Consider the following 18,318-nt stretch of genomic DNA (forward strand, 5'->3'; position numbering starts at 1 on the left):
TCGTAGCGCGCTACGAAACTGCTGTGTAATTTAAAAAACATAGCTTCAACCCAAAATCTTTATCAACTGAATATTACCAGTGGAATTTGCAGTCACCATTATTTTTGATTTCCCTCTCCTTCAGTTCAGACCTAAAATCTTGTTTCAAATTCTCCAAGAAGTTTTGCAGCTTATTGTGCATCATCTCAGAACACTTTACCTATTAAGATTGAGAAAATCTCATGGATGTCAAACCTTTAGAGTGCTCCTTAAATTGTCAGAAATAGAGGACATCTCAGGCTTTGATGCATCTCCAACATTTGATATAGGAAACTCCATCTTTTTACAAGATACTCATTTGTTATTATTGTGCTTTCTGAAGCGGAACCATCATCAGTCGTAGAAAAACTTTGAGAACATTCAACTACTGCAGTTTCATTGACATAGAGAGTTGGTAACTGACAAACCTCTAACTTCTGATATTCTGACGAATCTTTTAAAAAATCTGGCTCAGAAACTGTAAAATCCATTAAAGAGGGATGAAGTAGTGAGTTTAATCCTAAATTAGTAGGTCTTGTTGGTGTTTTTACAAGCTGTGCATTTGAAACAATAAGCGTATTCTCCCTTGAAAACAAAGGAAATAATCTTTTAGGCATAGGCAGGTGGTTCTAGTTCTGAGACATCAACTGGAACCGGTGTTGTACGTTACACACCTCTCCCAACCACACTAAGATGCGTTACATTACCACTGGAAGGGACTGCTGGTAGACTAGGCTGATCAAAACCACTGTTTGTCGTAGCTTCTACTTCATGAGAGGAATTCACACTCATACAAGCATTTTAATCCTGAGAAACGCTCTTATCATCATAAAGAGCCTGAAGAACCTCAGACAACGGTGGAGCTGACATCATCGCCTTGAGATCTTCAATAAGACCTTTAATCACCAAAGAATGTTTAGAGGTGGCCCCGATGTATATTTTAATGGGTCCCCGGTGTCACCAATAACGGCGGCCTTGTGGCAATCAGATCCTTACCATCATTTGGCCTCTTCACTCATTCCATGTGATCCTCAAGCATTCTTTGTGAAAGCTCATTCTTTGTGACATATGCGTGCCAGGTATAAACCTATTCGCTTAGCTACTGAAAAGTAGGTTTCGAAAACACCACTAATTTCACCGGAGGCATTTGAATCACAGTCCTTGATACCTTTTGTTATCAGAAAATCGAGCACAGGAATAATGTTTTTTTTTTTATTTACTTGCTATTGTACTCCAGAGTTTCTCTATAAGAGCCCTGTACTCGAGCTTCACATCCCTGTTGTTGGGGTCAATCTCGAGTGCTTTCTTTATGTCCAGCTCTGCGAGCTCCAAATCTGCTGTCTGAATATATGCTTGTGCTCTTCTATATAAAGCCTTAACGTTTTGCGATTCAATCTCCAAAACCTTTGTACATAATTTTTCTGCTTGTATATAGTCTTTCAATTTGAGTTTACAAGCTGCATTGTTGAGATTACAAGTGACCTTCAAGGGCTTCGACTGCTTCTTCTCCAGCCATAAACTCGAATGGTTCTTCATCAGATCCCTTTTCCTCAAATATGGTGCCATCCTCTAACTTCCCCGTGTATTTCACTTTGACCACTGCCCCATCATTAGGTCGTTCATAACCTTCTCCTTGCTTCAGGATTTTCTTCAGCACTTTCTTATCATCAGTAATTTCATCGACAACCTTCCAAGACACAAGCTCAAGATCCACAAACAATGTTGCGTTTGGTGGCGCGGTTACATCATTTCCAATTGCTTCACGTCCTTGATGTCCAAAACCATACTGAGGCTTCACTGTCAACAATACTTTTTCTCCCTTCTTCATTGTTTTGACAGCTATGGCAAAAGCTGGACAGAAATATCCATCCTTCACATAAAACTCCACACCCTCCTCTGATTTTGATACAGCAGTTCCGTCCTCCAGTCTAGCCTCATATTTAACCAAAACTTCATCAGCTTCTTTTGGGTGCTCCCATTTCTTATACTTGAAGTATTCAAGGACCCTGAGTCAACATATGAAGCCTGAATACAAACATCTGTAACAATATCATCTGCTAGTTCAGTGCCAATGGCAAAACTCAAGTTTGCTTCAAGTTGTCCTGGAGAGAGAAAGCATGTGTGCTTGAAATCATAATCATTGTAATACAATGGTGGACCTTCCAAAATGCAGAGAAACTTGGGCATGTCTCAGCAATAGCATGAAGTGATGACGGCACCAAATGGTGGAAAGAAGACCACTCTTGCTCAAGCCTAGGAGCAATTGAAGCAAAATCATGTGTCTGAGTTGTGAAGGTCTCATTGCCAGCCACTTGAATGAGTCGTTGCAATCGATGCTTGTCCTTCAAAATCCGTTGCCAAAACAGAATTGGACAAAAATTTTCCATAAGTGTCTTTGTATGATATGAAGAACCAACAGATCCATCAGCATCATTGTAATAGCTGTCCACATATTTATTGAACAAAGATTGCTGCCCAAATGGCTGTATGATAAGCATTGGTCGTGCATCCATCAATGAACAAATTATTGCACCCTCTCTAAGAAACCCACACTGACCAGACTTAATGACAAGCATTGATGCCTCCAAAGAAAGGGGAAGACTCCCAAGCAAATTACCATATAATGTTGGTTCGTACTTTCCCCTATGATGAGATGGTGCCTTCAGAGCATCTAAAGAAACCAATAAATCTGGTGCATCTTGAAAAACAGAACGCTGCACTAAGGAACTCGGTAGTGCAATCACTTCAACCCTTTCATTCTTACCAAGGTCCTTAAAGTAGTCCCTGTATCTTGTTATATCTGCACCTTTGGGGATTAGGTTGTTTTGCGGCTGCAACACTTCAGACTTTTCCCTTGTCTCTGCTTGGCAACAGTGGTGGATGCAAAGCATAAAAGTCACCATCCCACTCAAAACACTCCTTCACCTGTAATATTTCCCTTCAGATTCAGAACTGATGACAAGCATACATGCAGGAGCTTGAGAACATGCCACCTGTAAAATGCATCCACCCCAGAACTATTTTGCATGACAGTTGCTATGGATTCGAACAAATTCCTAATTTCGTAACACGCTACGAAATCACTAAAACAGGTTGCGCTGCGAAACTGCTAAAGGATTTATGCGCTGCGAAAACACTTTTTCCTTAAGCTAGTCTGAGCAATTTTTGGCAACAGAATTTTCAGTGATAACACACTGGATTTGTCTATGATCTGAACAATGGACTCACAAATGATTTGATGATCCTTTGTGATAGATCTTAGCCCTCCCTCAAAGCATCCCTTTGATTGTACCTTGCTTGTTGCTTTGATTTGGCCTGAAACTGTAGATTAAATAGCAAACTGTGACCCAGAACCCAGTGAGGAACTCTCGTTTCTCCTTCAGCGCAGACTCTGTGAAGAGGTTCTGCATTTCAACGCAGGTCCCGTGAAGGCTACCTGCGCTGAATGTCAAAACCTCTGTGTTAGGGGTGCGCTGATCCAGTTAGGCCTTGTGCAGCTGGGGTTCTCTGCTCTGTTTTGCCTTGTTTTGATCTCTGATTTTTGCAGCCTGTAACCAGCATAGGTACCTGCCTAATAACTCCTTTTCTCTGCTTATATTCCGCCTCCTTTTGTACAAAAATACTGTGAGTGTTTTTATGTGTTTGTGGCGTCATTTGCAGTTTTCCTTTGCAAGAGTGAAATAGTCATCCTGTAGCCCTTGATTCAGATCTGTTGATTGTGATCTTAGGAGAGAGTTCATTGGCTGTTTACAGTTGGTTATACATTCATTTTTGCTTTTGGTTTGAGTTTGTCTCTTTTGAGTGTCAAAACAAGTATTCATTTCGATAATCGTTAAGTGTTGTATTCTCTTCTACCCTTTCTGATTTCGAAAAAGTAAACTTGTTTGTATTTGTCATTTAAAAGCGAATTCAAAGTTGTACAAAAAGCTTTCTTTTTAGGCATCAATATTAAGAGAGCGGAAAACAAACACCTGCATTGTGAATTTGCATCTTGATAGTTTGCATGCTTGATTTGGGAAAAGTGCATTTAGAGTGTGCTGATTTCTCTTTGAGAAAAGATGGTGTCTTTCTTTTCCCTTTGTAGCTAGGATTTTCATTGTTGAAAAGATATAAAAGCTTGCTTATCATCTTTAGACTGCATTTAGGAATTGTATCATACATCTCGTGGTGAACCTCAAAAGGAAAACTTCTAAAAAAGATCAACCTAAAATAAATTGAATGAACTTAACAACGCTTTGTAACTTAACGCACAATATAGAGGTCTAGGCTAGAGACGTGTTCCGGTGTTGTAAAGCCTGGTGACTGTCGATCTCGTTGATGGTGGGTGATTCCTCCAGAGGGACGATAGCGCCAATACGGATTGTGCTCCCACGTACCGTCGAGTATATATTGGGAGACCCCTATAGGCATAAAACATTTATCCTTAGGAAACCGTGTCGGCCGCCCTACTAATCGCAATGCACTGAACACAGCATTCAGGAAGATTGACCGCCCGTACCTTAAAAAGTATTCTGCGGTTTTGCGAAAAGTTTGGCACACCCTCTACCTAGAACTCCAGAGCAGTTCCTTTTGGCCTTTTTTAGACTCTATAACGGAAAAGGTCCATCCGAGCATTTGTCACTTCGGGCTCGTTAAAACATCGAAGGAGACTAGAGTCATCTTTAGCTTTTTCTCGACTCTTTAAAATTGAAAAAGCAAGTTGTGTCCAAGCGTCGTTAAAATTTATTTTAAACGGAATAATCATCACCATTCGCTCGTTGATCTTCGAAGTTAGTCTCTTTTCATCGTAAGTTCTTGTAGAATCGCTAGAAAATATTTTGGATAGACTAAATATGTCTGAACAACCGTCGACATCCAGGACTGTGTCATCCGACACAGCAGCGGCAGAGCCTCCTGCTGCTACTCCAACGATGTTCGCTGGTATACCATCTGTCCCGGAAAATTGTCAACAACAAGCTGGAGTCCAATCAGAGACTATTTCGACGACATGGTTAGTTCCTATTTCTTCATCCGGATTATCATCTAGTATTTCTTATGTTGAAACTCAACAAATTGATCCAATGTGTCTTCAAAGGCCAATCTACCCTTTAAGTACTGGATTGCCACCATATGGAGGGCAGTATGCTTTTTCATTGTTCCCCCCCGAAGAGCAACCATATGGGAGTTTACAACAAAGTTCAGGTCAAACTGGAATTACATCCAACGGTTGGGTACCAATACTGCCTCAGCAACCAAGGGTTGTATATTCAATGCAACCAGTCCACCCTGTGTCGAATATTCCCACTATACCTGCTATGGTGACTGCGTCGCAAGTACAAGCGCTACCTGTTGTATGTCAACCCCAACAGCCTCAGGTTGTGATACAACAACCTCTTGTCTCAACGACTCAATCACAACCTCAGGTTAGTGCCTCCTTATCTGGAGCGACTCAGGATCAAACAAGTACTGTGACTCCTCATCTTGGTCAATCATCCAGTATCGGTCAACAACAAATGGTTCAACAACCAGAGTTGGTTCAAACTCAACAACCCCCATTCCAGCAATCATATCAAGGACCTGAGCAACAAGTCTTTGTAAGTAATGGGCAATCGCATTTCCAAAGCGGTTATCAACAACCATATTATAATGGTTATGCCCATCAACCTTGTCAAAGTTGCCAGCATCAAATACATTATGCTGGTATGCAAAGACCCACTGCTCAGGCGGTTCCATCTTATCCTGGGTATGCTTCGCCTAACCTGAATCAACAGTTGCCCTTTGTAGCAACTCTAGAATTACCAGATCTAAACCGGCTGACGAATGATCCAATTGCTTATGCCCATTGGTGGCCAGCGATTCCGCATAAACTTCCGTCAGATATTCCTAAATTTAATGGAAATCCAGGTGAAGATCTGTCGAATCATGTGATGACATTTCATCTGTGGTGTTCATCAAACACCCTAAACGATGATTCGATTAGGCTTCGCCTTTTTCAGAGGACGTTAACTGGTCCAGCGGAAAAATGGTATATTGAATTGCCTAGAGCTTCGTTCGACAACTTCAGTACCTTAGCCACGACTTTCTTAACCCATTTTCAATTACCGATAAGGTATGAAACGGGAACGGAACTCCTAACCAACTTCAAACAGACAACGGCCACTCACATATCTGATCATATACATGAGTGGCGACGTCGTCGTAGGATGGTAAAAACGTATGTTCCCGATCAGCTATTAGCTGAATGGTTTATCAAATCCTTACTTCCTACAATCACGGAAGATGTGGCAAAGGGGGGAGTCGTAACGGAAGAGCAAGTCATCGCTCGTGCGCAATATCTGGACTTGGTCTATACTCAGTCTGGCACGCTCTACGACAAAATACCTGACGCCCCTAGACCGGAATTCTCAATTCCTCCTCCTCCTAAATCAAACAATGACTCTCATGCCATCGATGGCGTGATTAGCGCGACAGACACGAAATCGACAAAGGCTACATCTAAAAAGGCCCGTAAGATTTCCAGTCAAAATGCAAATGAGGAACTTCTTGCCTCGGAAGTAAATGCCATGTCGACCGACAAGGGAAAAAAACTGAAGCAACCAGGGGGCAAGAAGAAAAAGAAAGGGAGGAAAAAGAAGCAGGATGAGTCATCTCCTGAAAAAGCTTCTGCAAACCCTTCTGGGCAAAGGAAACCCCTTTTCGGGTGTCAAATATGCGATGAGGACCATCGGACGAATGAATGTCCATACAAAGCTGAGCTTAAAAGATACTTTAAGAGTTCGAAAACCTCAGCAGTATTGACTGATCCGTTTCTAAACCCGGGAACCAAACTGGTTGCTAATCAAAATGCTTCTCGATCCCAAGTTCTTGTGTTGTCTGTCTCAAAGCAGCAAAATGATGCTTTGACAAGGAATAAAGATTACGGGAATCCACAGTTGTCGAATAACAAGGCTAATGAACAACCTAGTAGTTCGACGACAACTTTGACCGAAGTTGTGCCACCCATCATTCCTAAACAAATGATAAAGTCGCCAAAGGGAATAGTACACAAATCAACATTTAATCCTCGTGCAAAAATAGCACAGAATTATAATATAATAGAGGACCTGGCCCAATCGTCATCCGCTATGTCGACACTTGAGGTACCGCAAAATTGCCCCTCCCAAGAGCAAGCTTTATTATCAACAATAGGTGGGATTGGCCCAAGGGATTCCAATCTTGTGGCCTTTGATCATAAAGGATATGACCCTCAGTTACCAGCTCAACTAGCTTTCCTTATTCAAGTGAAAGCCCTCAACAAAACTGTTCATCGAACAATTATTGATGAGGGGGCATCTACGTGTATTATGTCGATGAGTTGCTGGAAGAATTTAGGCTCACCACCCTTGTCGAGATCGTCAACGACGTTAAAAGCATTTAATGGACGATCATACACTCCATACGGGATTTTAAGTAACTTGCAAGTTGAACTAGGGGGCAAAACAGTAGGAATTGATGTTAAAGTAATTGATGGAAACCTCGATTACAACATCCTACTGGGAAGGCCCTGGATATATGCCATGGCCGTAGTTGTGTCGACCTACTTCAGGAAGATTGCATTTCCCTTTCAAGGAGGAATTACAGTCGTCGACCAACAAACTTTCCTCCCCGACAGTTCACAAGTTACGGGAAGCATTCCAATGATCCATGGAAGCAATCACTCGCTTAAAAATATTGGAGTAGGTCTCCTAAAAGACCTTGCCTTAATGGGTACTCTTGCCCTACCGCCTGCAAGTAATCTGGCGGAAGTGGCCACAGTGGAAACCTACAATATGAAATCTTCTATATCTAATGGATTCGGAAGATTCCTAAACATTTTGTCAGCGTGGATCATCGCCCTAATAGAAATACTGTAAATACAGTGGGCTCCGAGGACGGTTCTTATCTGTGTCAACCTCATTAAAAAATGACACAAATCCCCTTTCCAAATCTCAAAGGTAAACCTTCATTCCAACCACCGAGTTGAATGCAATGAAGCTTGGGGGGCATGCACCTCGATTTGCGTTATTATGCCGGGGGAATGCAAACTTATCGAGCAGTTTTAGCACACAGTTCATGCTTGTTAAAAAAAATAAACGCAAGATCCGAGCAGTTTTAGCACATAGTTCATGCTCGTTAAAAAATAAACATAAGACTGAGCAGTGTTTTTCCGCGTTTAAGCTCGTTAAAAAATGAACTATCTTCCGGTAAATAACCACCGTGAATGTAACCTTATCAGCCATTAAAGCCTTGGTCATGTTTGCACCGTCACCTCCACTTTTCCATTGGTCGATCATTCACCTCCATATGATTGTTTACCCATTTTGAGGAATAGCTGCGAAGAGTGATTTCATTAGCCATCCTTGTGACACTGCCGTGATTGGAAAATTCCAACCCGTACCTGGAATCAGCTGCTAACCCATTTTATCAGTCGTTCCTCAAAAGACGAGTATTCTTTAAGCTCTTTTCATCTGACTCGTAAAATATGAAAAGATTGCCGAGTTTTGGCCTTCCAGCTCGTTAAAGCGACCGGAAGTGCTATCCCTCCTCTAGATTTTAATCTTTTTGGACCTAAGGGATTATTGCACAAAAAGATCGAGCGCTTGTTTTGTTCGGCTCGTTAAAACTATCGAAAACTCATCCCTTTTGTATTGTTTTATACTTTTTCGGACTTAAGGGATTAGATGACGAAAGAGGACTTTCGGAGTTGACTTTACGTACCTTTTCAGACTCTCTAAAAATGAAAAGGACCGAGTTATCTTTGTCGTTAGACTCGTTAAAAGCATTAAATAGCGAGAAACTTGTCTTTCGACGAGAACGAGTTTCACTATCGCTGGGCTCGTTAAAACATAGCGATGGGCTTGCCCGAAGGGCAAGTTATAGAACAAGCATATGTTATCCTCCTCAAGCTTGACAAAAATAAAGAGGTACTTGTCAGCAATGACTGGGGAAAAATTGGGAGAAACTCAAGAAAACTTTGATGGTAGCAAGTCGCTCTTGAACATGACACGTTTCCTCCGTACCACAGTCGGGTTGGGTTCTTTCATTCACCGGTCACATCACCATGGTCTCGCCATACCATCCATATTTGGGGTAATGCTACCGATCCATCGCATAAGTGTCGCCATATGTTCAAAGAGAAGTCGTTCAGAGAAGTCAACCGTGTCCCATCCACTGCCATACATTATCCTTCATCCTTTCATGACCACCACCCTGAATCATATGTCATCAGATCGTTTTCACCTCCATCAAAATCATTTGCTCCGTTCCGTGTCACTGATGTGGGATTCATTAAGGCCCTCCTTTGACGGATCGCTTCTTGTCGACATCGGCTCATTATCCAAGAAGTTTATCTAGGAACAACCCCTTCAGTACTTTGAAGCTTGCATGCCTCAATGGAAAGTTTCTCACTTCCGGCGACAGGTATACGTCAATGACCTTCGACCGAAGGATTTTGCGTGGTGTTCGACGCCAAGTCCTTTATTCACACCACGTGAATTGTACTGCAGTACCTTGAGGGTCATTATCATCATCGGTGATTCCTCTCGCGCTTGTTAACGGTTTACCTCATTGACCGGTAATCAAGCGATGTCTTTCCATGTTTGACTTCAGAACATTTCTCACATGGATCGACTTGTACTTAGAGTGAAGATCAAACGAGTTTTAAGACCTCGGATCTAGTTTCATCCATCCGGGCTGCGATATATATTCAGGAAAAATAAAGACATTGACATGTACAACATTGCAGCAGATAATCATCCTACCAAAAGGATGATGATTTCATCAGAATCATCAGTCTATCATCAGACGATTGTCTGTTCTATGTACAGAAAAATGAATTTATAAAGCTGAGCATGGGAATGCCCGCCTCAGCTAGATCATGAAAGCAGTATGAAAAATAATGTATTGTATTGTATTGTATTACAGGTCTCCTCCCAGCAATGAAAGAACTTCGGATCCTCCTGATAAAGCATTTCACCCGATAAACGGCCTCATACTTTAGGGGGCAACTGTTATAGACATTTTTGTGCCTTACAACAATAAGCATGAAATGTCCATAATCTAAGGGATCCAAAGTCCCTAAACATGTTGTTCCTACCCCTAGAGGAACAAGGCTAGCAAACCACAGCAATTCACAGAAGTTCTCCACCAGAAACTGCTCAAAAACAAGTCAATTCAGGATCAATTCAGAGGCTCCACTAGCTGTCTGCGCTGAAATGCAGAGATTACACTGGCTAGGTGCACTACAACGCAGGTAGAAGCACTACGAGGGTGCGCTGAGCGGGAAGTGACAAATGGCAAGTTCATTCAACGAGGTGGAAAGACCCTGGAAGCTTCCAGAATATTCTCCAATGAAACTTGCCTCAAGGAATTCGACTAGTGATGAGTAAGAGGCTCTTAGTCTCCAAGTGGAAGCAAGAACTGACAGAGGGAGAGGACACTAGTCAGATCTCAAGCTGACTCATCCTCTCTCCAAACATCTATATATGGATCTCTCCTCCATGAGATCTAGAGGCTGGAATTTTGTTATTGCAAAGAATTGCTGTTGGTTTGAGATTGGAATCATTGGGTGCTTAATGCTTTGAAAAAAGGTGAAGATAGGAATTTCATTTGCTGGGAAGGAGATGCTGGATTGGAGCCCTCTTGGTTGTATCTCCTCCTGAACCTTGTTATTCATCAATAAATCTATCTTGGTTTCTCCTATATACTGATGTATCTTTGATGTATGATTGCATTAGTATGTTTAGTTTATTTCTAATCCTGAACTAGTTATGAATATGAATCTATGTCTTTTTGTAGTGTTCTCTTCTTGTGATCTTGCAGAAACCTATTGAAGCTGGGCGAGCGAGAAGGCAAGTAGCTGGGAACTCTCAAAGAGAAGAGAAATCGGATCGAGGGACAAACAGAAGACACTGGTTAGTCCATCCATCTCTCTTCATTCTTAATTCATAAAGGAAGAATACTAGAATAGCTGTTTCTGTTTGTTGCTAAGGCACTGTCACACCTTAGGTGGATAGGATCGTCCTGCGTAGGCATTTTTCCCCACAACACTAACTGAACTGTGCACTACGAAATATCAACCCTCTAAGCTGTGACCTTGCTTCTTGATACTGTACAATGCACAATATATGTCTCTGAGGGTTGTTTCACTACACAATTCCTGTGCCTGACTCCCGACCTTGACCCCAAGAATTGCATAATTATGTCCCCCAACCTTCCCTTAACTGTGCACTTCGCATATTCAAGCCTCAATATCTTCCCATGGCTATTAGAACTACAAAATGTGAATAAGCCTAGCCTCCCATGACATCCAAAACTGCGCAGTTGGCTTAGTGTCCATTCCCTCAGCCTGACCCCACTATCTCCAGAAACTGCGGAGTCTTGTCCTTCAGGCCCCCTGAGCTACACACTACGTAGTATCAGAGCTCAATATCTCCCCCCTGACTTCTAGAATTGCACAATGCATAGTCACTGAGTCCCTCTTCCTAGCCTCTCACTTGTCCCGGGCTCAATTGATGGATCATAATGCATCATCTTAGACTAGGGGGTTTTTAGATTGATGTCGCCTCGTAATGAGTGAATTGCAAGAACAGGTACACTATGATGTCATGACAATATGATGGAGAAGGAGAAGAAGGAGGGAAGCATGCCTAAATACTCTCTTGTAGCTAAACTCACAAGTTGATCAATCGAGAGAAAGAAAAGGGACACAAGTTTGTGACCACCATCTAAGACTAAATATCATTGAAGATTCCGCATCACCAAGCCATGCAGAGGTGAAGAGAAATCATATTCAAGAAGACATCCAACACTCAGCAACAACAATGACTTGAAATTGCCACATCATCAAGCAGTCCATGTCAGCAGTGTCATGTCATAAGTGGTCATATGCTACATCACTATTGTGGACCATGTACATTGTATTCAAATGTATTATAAAGTGGAAGTCAAAAGGACACACATGGAATGTAAAGAGTCATGTCAGATGGAAATTCATAGGAAGTCAAACGATCATGAGGGTAGTCAAAGAGTCACCCTTGTTTATTTATACTCCCTCATTGCATGAGCAAAGGAATTTTCACCCTGGATCCTCCCGCAAGGCATTACAGAGATCAACTAGTTCTTTGAGAAGCAAGGAGTGGCTTGAATGCTCCATATTGGGGCTAGTAATAGACATTGTAAACATGTGTCTTGGAACTTTTACTTAATAATAGAAGCCTTCAAGGCCAGAACGTTCTTCGTGCATGGACTATGATTGTTTGTAAGACTATTATGTGGATGTTTGTATTTCATGTTTTCTTTCACATGTGCTAAGATAGTTGAACTACTTCGGTTATTTTGGTACTTATCTTATTGAGAATTTGTTGTAATGGTTATTATTTCTGTCCCATCCTTGTGGACTATTATGAGGGATATTAGACTGACCTTTCTTTGTTTATTGGTTGTAACAACCGTCACATCCACTATAGACTATTCCGCTAGATGTTAGACGAACCCTTCTAGTTCATGTGTGCCTCTTCTTGGGTGGTACACTTACCTCTCACTTAGAGGATCACTTTTCTCCCCCCCTCTACAGTTGAAGAACCCTAGCACAGTTGCAACTGAACACTCACCAGGCCCACCCCGTTTCTTTTCGAAGATACCTTTGCACCCCTCTCTATTTCTGATAGTTAGAGCCAAGGAAAATATTTAAGAATTTAACAACCAAGCCTTTATACTAGATGGGACTCCTACACCAAACGGTGTAAGGTCTAATTGGGACTTCACATCGGGGAGATCCCTTGAATGTTGGTGGGTCCACCACCATCAACAAATTCTAAATCTCATTCGTACAAAAGAGTTTTATGAGAATCAATGTGGATATGCATATGCTATTAATCTGCGTATTTTTTATCATCTTATGGCTTTATTGCTTGTATCTATATTTGTTTTTCATTTTCCTATATGTTGTTTATGTTGTGGTTATCGTGGAGAAATAGCTTGTAGTGAATTTATAAAATGTTTGAATCGTGATTGCTAAAGCATCAATGGATAAGTGTTTGTTTACTATAAAAAGAGATCGTATAAATGCAATTATAAGGTAGCATAATCTATTTCATTTCAACAATTTTGCATATGTTGTAGGATATTTCCTATTCGATACTATGTGAACTCTATTGCATTTTAGATAAATGTCAACAAAGTTACGTGAAGGAACAATAGAATATTTTGAGGAATTCTTTACATGAATGAAACACTTAAGTGATACTATCTTATGAACATGAATTGAATATAGATGCATTGATACAAACAAATGGTATAAATAGCTTGAATGTTTACTTGGAAGGAATGAAAAAAGCATCTTCAAATTCCATGGTTGTGAAAGAACAAGAACTTTGGGGGGACATATTTTGTATACATTCGTTATTGAATTGGCTAAAATTTAGATAGGACTTTGGTCAAAGAAAACAATGGAAAGCAATTTGCATTTTAATTCAAATTTATGAAAATAAAGTTATGACATATTGTTCCATGATGAAAACCAAATTGTTGGAATTTTTGAACCACTTATGTGCAAGAAAAAATGTTTAATAAGAACTGATCATGAACATATAATAAGTATAACAATGTATGAAAAAACATAACATAGATGGATGCAAATAGAGGAAACCATGAGTAGGCATATATTTAAGATATTTTCTGGGTTCATGAGTATTTATGGTGAAATATGTTTTGAAGCAATGTGTTAATTGACAGAGAATGAATATGATGTTCCTTGTTTATGACACATAATTGCACATAATTTTTGCAATGCAATCGCACATAATGATTCGTTTGCATTAAATTGCATAGAAAAATACATGAACGAAGATGAAATTATGTAATTTCCTGGAATAGTAGATTGGCAGTGATACATTATACAATTAGAATGCCATATAAAAAAGGGAAGATATATGGTGGCCTTTTTGTTTATGATTGGATACGGTATATCTTGAATATAAATATATACATATGGTATGTTGATACACTGGTTGTTGTAGCTGAATTTCCTTCATTCGATAAAGACATAATTATATTCCATGTTATGCAATTTGGAATGAGTGTAGGTCATCTGCATTATTAAACTATGAAAGAGATAGTACAAGAGAAAAAAAAATCACGTCGTATTGAATAGTTAATGAAGAGCAATATATAGACAAATGCAATAAAATACATAGTGAGATTAATGAGAGTGGATTTGAAAACATGAACATAGATGAAAATACCATAAAACTTGACACAGAGTTTATCAATGCAAACAAGATATTACAATTGTCATTGCATCAACACAAAAAGCATATAAGTAACAAGGACATTTTTGAAACAAGTGTTGTTAGGAAACTATGCAAGCCATTAAATTCTAACTTTAAAAACATGAACATAGATGAGGATACTATGGAACTTAATACAAATCTTGTCAATGTAAACAAGAGATAATGTTTCTCATTGAATTAACTCAGAAAATACATAAGAAACAATAATGTTATAGAAATAGGTCCAATCAAAAGACAATTGAAGCATCCAAAATCAACAAAGAATACGATATTTCCAAAAAAACACAAAGAATCATTATAGATGTTTGATTATACATTTGAAACAATGGTAGAACAATAATATTTTAATAAAACACAATATGTTCTTGTTTATGATTGTGCAATATGCAATCAAACTTGGTTCAAAAGAGATGTCATAGAAAAACAATTCAACAATGTGTCCAAAGTTAAGTGTATATGTAGAAGATGCAAAAAAACATTATACATTGAAAAAATGATCAAATTTGCAGTTCTAGAGAAAATTAGGCATAATAGAAAAATTTCTATAGTGAAAGAACTTTATGAATTGGAAGAAAGACTAATATCACTAAGATTACCATTTTTGCAAATATGGTAACTTGGACAATGTTTTACAAAACCATAGTTGGCATTGATTGGTGGATTGATCAATGTACATGTTGACACATCTCAAATTGAAATTTCACTTCCTTGTGACATAAATGGATCTAGTACAGTGGTTGTGGCAATTAAAATACATTTAGTGTTTAAAAGAATATTTGTTTTTGGGTGAATACATGTTCATAAAGTCATGAAGACATTGAGACGTTTGTGTAAAACTCCACTTTATAAACTAGAGAATGTTAGAATAAATGAAAACTAGAAACAAGTCTTTGATCAAAACAAGGATGCATATGCATGTGAGACAGATCCAAAAGCAATGATGATAAATATTACTATGATCAAGAGCCAGTAACAAAAACACTATTACATGGATTTATCGATTCATATAGTATTTATGATCTTTGTAATAATCAAATAAACATTGCTCTAGGTGAAGGCTATATAACTTTGGGAACATTCAGAGATAGATATTCAGAAGATATGATATTTCCCACACTATTTTATGGAAAAAAATGATTAGGTAGTGTTACAAGAAAATTTACATATCACGATATTGCTCGATGGGAAGTTTTACATCAATATTATGATTTTGTGTATCATACAATGGATTTATTTTACAAAAATATTTGAATTTTCCTCAATCAAGTATTAAATTATGTGTGGATTCATATAAGAAGAGGATAGTTAAAAGTAAAAAAAACTAATAGTTAGTGACATTAAAACAAAGGAAATTTTGAAACACATTATGGCATCGAACATTGCGTATATGGATCTTAGAATAACACAGACATTTTCGAACTATTTTTCGCATTTGCGCAATAAATTATATGAAATGATTCAACAATTGGGTCCACCGACTTTCTTTGTTTCATTTAGTAGTGTTGAATATCACCGGGAGAATTTAGTAAAGGATTTGCAACAAATACATTGAGAGAAAAAATGTCGACTGAAAACGAAGTAGAGGAAGATAATATTGACACCTTGATAAAAAATGACCCCACTACTTGTGTACGATATTACAGAAGTAGAATGAATGCTTTACACCACTTAATTTTACATGAGTCTAAGTACTTTAGTGACGTCGTTGACTATTTATTTGTAACGAAAATTCCAAAATCGAGGAAGCCAACATGAACATGGATTGCGATGGATAAAAAATGCTCCTATCTATTGAACAAGTATGAACATTGAAATTGAAAGTTTAATTGAAAAGTACTTCTGCTATTATTCAACTAAACTATCTTCACATCTGAAAACTATTCAACATCATCGTCATAGAAAAACGTATAAGAAAGGAAAACAGATGCATTGCATGTTCAATTTTCCAATTCCACTAATACGAAAGACATAAATACTTGAGCCTATGGAATTTAACAATGCAAAAACAAAATCGAATGCAAGAACGATATTTGATGCACTAGAAAATATGGAACATGGTGAGACATATACATTTTAAAGTTTGCTTGAAAAATTAGGTATAAGCACATATGATTACATCCCTTCACTTCAATGGATTATGAAACAAAGAACAATTCTGGTGAAGAGAGAAACAATAGACATATGGACTAATAAATTTGCTCGACATATTACATTAATCTAGGGTGCAAATACTGATGCGTAATTTGTACTTAACTCATATGCTACAAATAATTATTATAGTTCATATATGAAAAACCTAGATAAAACAATGACATTGATGTTTAAACGTGTACAAAGTGAATGCCAAAAAAATAATGGTGATATCATAGAAACAATTGCAAGACTAGGAAAACCTTTATTGAAATTACAACAGATGTCTCCACGACAAGTTGTATATATATAGTGTTGTCAATGTTGCTGAATAGTAGTTCAAGAAAATGTATATTTATTAATACTTCAACAATGGATGACCAATGTTTTTACTAAAGAAAACAAAAGAGTTGGAGAATGAGATAGTTGATTTAGAAAACATAACATGTTTATCAATTATAGATTACTATGTGCAACGACTAAAAAACATTGAACATGTATGCTTAACGGAATTTGCATCGTGATATAGAATACAAGGAAAGAAAGGAGGAGGCGATGAGAGACCATGCATGATAAGATACGTAAATTATATTAAACATATTGATCCTAATAACTATTACATAGAACGATTAATGTTGTATGTCCTACATTGTGTTGAAGAGAATAGCTTTAAGGAAAAATATTTGACTTGGGATAATGCATATCTATTATTTAAAAAAATCATAAAATAGAATAAATGAAAATTCACGAATGAAACAATGACAACATGGACTAATGTTGATAGCATAGTGTTGGCGTGTAGGATTCTCACAGACCCAGGATTTGCAACACATTGGCTAACAGAGGCCCACTTATCATCAACCCTTTCAGAAGCACCCACAAAGTCAGTGAATTTTCACCCCAGACGCTAATGGGTGACTGTTGAAACCAAGTTTTTTTACTCTAATAGGATTGTCTTATGGGTCATGACACACTACTCCTCTTTGACACATGATACAACATCTAACTTTTTACTGCACACTAGACAAGGTGCTAACCTTGTCTATTCATCCACCAATGCAAGTCCACACAAAATATGCACGATATGTGACCTCAAGCACAAATTTAGTTTATTGAAGGCAGAGTCGACATCAGACCCTAAAAACTCCACTAGTACAACCGACCTTAATTAGCACTCCAACCCACTATTGGTCATTTGACCCTTTATACTCATTAAAAAAGATTCAACCGAAAAATAATTACAGGTCCATACCAGACCATATCATCGCCATATACAACGAGTCTGCAACAAATTATTAACATAGTCATTCATATTATTAGCCAGAGTTATAAACCATTATCTTATCACAAGTGATACCAGAAAATAACATACAAAAAATTCACATAGATACGCAAGAAGAGGTTAAAGTAACTTCTCCAATCACTGGTTTATATTCATATTATCAGAAGAGGTACAATGTTCAAGATTACACATGTTAAGAAAATAGGCTCCTTGACCTCCCATGAAAACACTATACAACACTAATAACCAAACTCTAAGGATAAACACTAGTCTCATATAACAGGAACTAAAGGCATTGCAATCAGGTTGTGAGGCAACAAAAAACTTAACCATATACCTGTAGATTATTGTCAATAAACACAGACATGCTATACATACTTTGTGACTTGGCTTCTCTTGTAATTGAATGTTCAACAACAATCACTCAACATTTCTCTGTCACTAGCTGCTACTAATGCTTCTACCAACCCCTTCTCTGTCCTCAGTGGGTTGTTAATAGTTTCCTGGAAACCTCTCGAATCTTGTCAACTTCCCTCCTAACCAATCCAAATTTTCTGAGAAACCATTAAGATATTTCACTTTTCCTCTTCAGTTGTCCCA

General features: G+C 38.5%; 1 pseudogene; it reads right to left on the reverse strand.

Annotated features, from left to right (window-relative positions):
- LOC149209174 (70 kDa peptidyl-prolyl isomerase-like) overlaps positions 1–18,318 on the reverse strand; it is a 104,490-nt pseudogene that overhangs the window by 4,397 nt on the left and 81,775 nt on the right.

This window comes from Pinus tabuliformis, chromosome 1_2 (genome assembly GCF_031772625.1).
Source record: "Pinus tabuliformis cultivar Carrire ecotype Pingquan chromosome 1_2, CPIR1, whole genome shotgun sequence".
Classification (NCBI taxonomy): domain Eukaryota; kingdom Viridiplantae; phylum Streptophyta; class Pinopsida; order Pinales; family Pinaceae; genus Pinus; species Pinus tabuliformis.